Here is a 4,855-nt window from a genome sequence, read left to right on the forward strand (position 1 = left end):
AGAGAGAGTCTTCATGACTCCCTACCCCACTATCCTACTTTGTTTTTTCACAGCCCAATATCATATCTGCAACACTTAATTTATGTTTTCTTTTTTAAAACAAATTTTAACTGAAGAATGGACGTGTATTTAAATATAGGTATGTTCATCTTCAACAAACAAACAAAACTATGTTTTTCACTCTTATTGCTATAAAATTTTCAGACTACCACACTCATTTGAGTTCACGGACTCTTAGCAACTGGTGTGTGAAATGATGAAACTTATCATATAGTGTGCAGGACAATAGGACAATAAGGCGTAGCTGCTATCACTATCGGTATCAATATCAATGTCGTTACTACCATAATCATCATTTACCACCAATATGCCCAGACCGGAAGAAAAGCAGCTGGGAATAAGGTGTATTGACTCCTGATGAGTGAGTTCAAAGTCCCCGAGGGCTGCTGGCTGGATGGATTTCCACTTCCTTTGCACAAAGGAGAAAGCCCCAGAAGCTTAGTTGCAATGCAAGTCATTTCAATGGTCCCCCACACCCACTCGTGGACTAAACTAAACTGCCTCTCCTGTGCCCAGGAAGCATTGTTCAGCCGCCCCAGAGTACAAAGGGCAGAAAGGGCTCTGACCATTGTTCCAAGGAGGCTGCCTGGCCCAGTGGCCATCAGCTCTTCTGAATTAATAAGGCTTTTTTAAAAAAACTTTCAGCTCACACCGACGTGGTGCTTGGGTGTGGTTCCATCAGTTGATGCGGATAAGAACGCAGAGGGGCTGGATCATTGGTGACATTGGAAGCAGGCCCCCAGGAAGGGAGCCTGTGTAAGGATATGGAGCAAAAGGCCCCGCCTTGATCATAAGGGTAGATGGTGCAGCCTCAGTTGCTGCCATATTTACACTGGGGAGCAAGCAATTTGTGGTCAGAGCTACAGAAGCAATGATTCCCCTTCAGTCTTTTTAGTCAATCATGAAACTGCCATCACAGCTAAACTTATCAAAACAAGATGAGTAGTTAACCAGGGTTTGAGGAATTGGATCCAATATAGCATAGACTCAGCTTGGGATTGGCTCCTGGATGGGCCACCTTAGTTTCCCCATCTGTAAGGGGATCATAATTGTACCTAGGTCTTGGGGTTGTTGTGGGCATTAAAGAAGCTAGTATGTACAGAGCGCTAAATTACAGTGCCTGGGCACACAAGAGCATGATAAAAGTGTTAGCTATTATGTATTATCTTTATAATTTAGGGGGGTGTGGGTTTCAGGGGAGAAAATATATACCCTCTGGAGCAAGCATGGGCTTCATGTCATTCGATAAAAGTTTCTGGGTGTCTACTATATGTCAGGTGCTGCATTCAGATGCGAGGAAGGCACAGCCCTGTCCTCAAAGAGTTCATGGTCTATGAGGGAGAAAGTCACATAAACATATCCATTACAATCTACTGTACCAATGAAAATTAACACGAGGTGCAGGTTTTGCACGAAGGAGGGAGTGGATGAACTCTAGGGAGCCTCTGAGAAGGGACCTCTGAACTGGGCTTCAAAGGTGAATGGAGTTCGACAGAATGAGCAAGTGAGAGTTGGAAGGGTTCCAGAGAGCAGAGGGAAAGCACTGTAAAGACACAGACTCGTAAAACAGTGCACTTGGTTTTGCTGGACTATAAACTGTGGGGGTGGGGGTGGAGAGGTGGGAGATGTAAATTAAAGAGCACCCCGTACGTACAACTGATTTCATTTGCATCAATATTGCAGCATCAAAGTGGAGGGGGCTGGAGATAGGTCAAGAAGAGATAGCTGTGGCCAGAGCATGAAAAGCCTGGTATTTACTTGGTTCAGTTGTGTGTAGGCTGAACCAAGGCCGTGGTGGTGGGAATGTAGAGGGAACAAGAGGTAATTAGGGGGTAGCCCTGTCTGGACTTGGTGATTGAGTAGATGTGGGAGGTGAGGGTGAGGGAGGAATTCAAGCTCACTCCCAGGTTTACCATGCTTGACACACAAGGCGGCTTGTGGTTTCACCAATGACTTTGTGACTATAGGAAGAAGAGCAGGTTTGGGAGATAAGACAGTAAGTTCTGGGTTGGACATGTTGAGTTAGTGATACCTATGGAATTTCTCGGGGGTGGGGTGGGGTGGGGGGGTAGGGGATATAGGCAGTTGGAATGACACAAAGAGGTTCTATGATGTGAATTTATGGAGTTTGCCTGGAGGCATGTGATTGGAATAGAACCTGGAGCCCTAGAATATAATATTGACAATGGCTAACATTTTACATGTGTGCTTGCTCTGTGCCAGACTGAGCTATGCACTTCACAGGCAATGCTAAAGCAGGGACCACAGTCTCTGCTAACCATTTCACTTCTGGCAACTGGCACATAATGGGTGTGCAATACTTTTTGTTGAACGGATGCTCTCTTTTAGTCCTCACAACAATCCTGTGAGGCAGATATTATCAGGATCCTCATTTTATAGATAGGAAAGTGATCTAGGAAAGGTTAAATAAGTTAACCAACGTCACACCACTGATAAATAGAAGATCTGAGGTTTGAAGTCAGCTCTTTGCGACTCTAAAGTCCAAAGTGCTTAACTGCTCTGCTAGAATGTTCAAATCTGCCCCTAAATATGTATTTATGTGACCCAGGGTAAGACTCTAAGCCCTCTGAGACTGTTTCCTCCGTCTACCAAGTCAGGAGTGGGGCCCGGCTGGTGTGGCTCAGTGGTTGAGCGTCAATCTATGAACCAGGAGGTCACGGTTCAATTCCTGGTCAGGGCACATGCCCTGGCTGCAGGCTCGATCCCCAGTGTGGGGTGTACAGGGGGTAGCCAATCAATGATTCTCTATCATCATTGATGTTTCTATGTCTCTCCCCCTCTCCCTTCCTCTTTGAAATCAGTAAAAGTATATTTTAAAAAAATCAGGAATGTGTTTCAAAAATCTCAAAACTCCCTTTCCAGCTTTCAAACTCTGACAATATCTAATGACTTGTGAGGAAAGACACCGAAGGGCCCATAGCGCATCCCTTAGGGTGGCAGGCCTGAGCCGTGTATGGGGTGCTGCAGTAGTATGCCAAGTGCCAGGAGGCAGGAGCCCGTCTGTCCCAGGTGGAGGCAGAGAGGGTGGGTTTGCGTTGTATTTCTGTGGAACAGATTCCCAGACGCTGGGCAGCTTCACTGTCTCACAGTCTCTGTGGGTCGATCCTCTGTTCAAGGCCTCACAAGGCTGCAATCAAGGTGCTAGCCAAACTGCGTTCTCAGCTAGATGCTCGAACAGGGTAGAGTCTGCTTCTGAGCTCATTCTGGTTGTTGACAGACTTTGTTTCCTTGTATAACTAAGGGCCTGACTCTTTTTTATTTCTTGAAAAAAATTTTCTTATTGTTAATTCTCACCCAAGGATATTTTTATATTGGTTTTTAGAGAGAGTGGGAGGGGGGCAGGGAGAGGAAGATTGAAAGAGAGATATTGGCTGCCTCTCCCTCGTGCCCCAACTAGGACCAGGGATGGAATCTGCAACCCAGGCATGCGCTCCTGACTGGAAATCGAACCCGAGACTCTCCGGTGCTCAGGTTGATGATTCAACCACTGAGCCACACAAAGGCATGGCCACCAGGGGGCAGGAGTTATGGGGGTCGCCCTAGGGTTGGTCATCCACAAGGGGTCACAACACCTGCTGAGAATTTAAACGTAGTAGCAAAACACCATAAATTGGCAATTCTAGATGTTGTCAGTGACAAAACCCTTCTGAAAAAAATCTTGTTTTATGTTCTAAACAGTTGCTGGGATTACTGTTGAACTTTTTTTTTTTTAATGTATATGTGAGCTTCATTTAAAAATTACTTACCATTTAAAGCAATGTATTCTACATGGAAGTAATTCCCAATTACACAAACAGCTGGTTCCCAACACACGGACTCTGCTACGTGCCTCCACTTTAAAGGTCTGTAATGGTTCAGAATCGCTGTGATCATTTTGAATGCAGTGTCTGACTCTGGTAGCACACAACACAGTGTTTAAACAGCAGATCTGAAGAGAAGACAGCACAATGGCCTGAAAGACAAAGAAACGGAAGTTGAGGTCCTTAAGTTCTGTTAGTCTATATACCATTTGGAGTTTTTGTGTTTCAAAATTAAAACCGCGAAGCAGTGCAAACTGAGACAAGCAATGTTTTTATTTGGTAAGAGCCCATTTCAGTTAACACGTGACGTATTTTATGAAACCGTAATACTAACTTTAGAGTGGGAAGTTCTTTTAAAATTGTTCATTGTAAGACTAAAACATGTGCTAGACAGTTACACACACATCTATATTAATGCATTAATACCACGCTAGCAGGGAAGTCCTGCTATTCTCCTTGTTTTCTAGATAACCAAGTGTCGGGGCACAGGATTGTCATCTGCTCAAGATCATCCAAACCAGAGTGGGGGAGCTAGAGTTGAAGTCCGGGCACCGTGGCTCCAAAGCCTGACTTCTTAGCCACTAGTTAGAGAAAAACAAAGCAAAACCAATATCCCCAACAACCTTGGAGGCCAATGGAAGCTCTTCAAAAACAAAACAAAACAAAACAAAACAAACACAAAAACACAAAACAAATCTCAGGCAGGCTTTCCATCCAGGAGCGCTCCTTTCTATTCCCGACCTGTCCCTGCTGGCTCCTGGGTTGCAAGAGGTCGAGCTGACTCCCCGGGACCTCCCGGAAGGGGCGCTAGGTCCAGGTTCCGCCCGGCCCTCCCCAGCTTCTGGCCCTTTGCTCCAGGGCAGGTCGTCCGGTCAGGCCGCGTCAGGAGCTCCCGAATCCTCTGTTTACTGTTTGGTTTCCATGGTGACACGTAGGCGCCGTCAGCGCCTCCCGTCACCGGCCCCGCCGCGCGG

The 4,855-nt window shown here is 45.9% G+C and overlaps 1 long non-coding RNA gene across 2 annotated transcripts; it reads right to left on the reverse strand.

Annotated features, from left to right (window-relative positions):
* Positions 1 to 695: 695 nt before the first annotated feature.
* On the reverse strand, positions 696 to 4,849 carry LOC102764525. Of its 2 annotated transcripts, XR_436476.2 has the most exons (4): positions 4,623 to 4,849; positions 3,828 to 4,033; positions 1,273 to 1,391; positions 696 to 1,092 (listed from the first exon to the last, which is right to left on the reverse strand). It is a non-coding gene; the product is annotated as an uncharacterized LOC102764525 (long non-coding RNA). The 2 variants fall into 2 exon arrangements; XR_001512341.1 differs by lacking the exon at positions 696 to 1,092 and having other exon boundaries at positions 1,127 to 1,391.
* Positions 4,850 to 4,855: the final 6 nt, after the last annotated feature.

The sequence above is a fragment of the Myotis davidii genome, unplaced genomic scaffold (assembly GCF_000327345.1).
Source record: "Myotis davidii unplaced genomic scaffold, ASM32734v1 scaffold309, whole genome shotgun sequence".
Classification (NCBI taxonomy): domain Eukaryota; kingdom Metazoa; phylum Chordata; class Mammalia; order Chiroptera; family Vespertilionidae; genus Myotis; species Myotis davidii.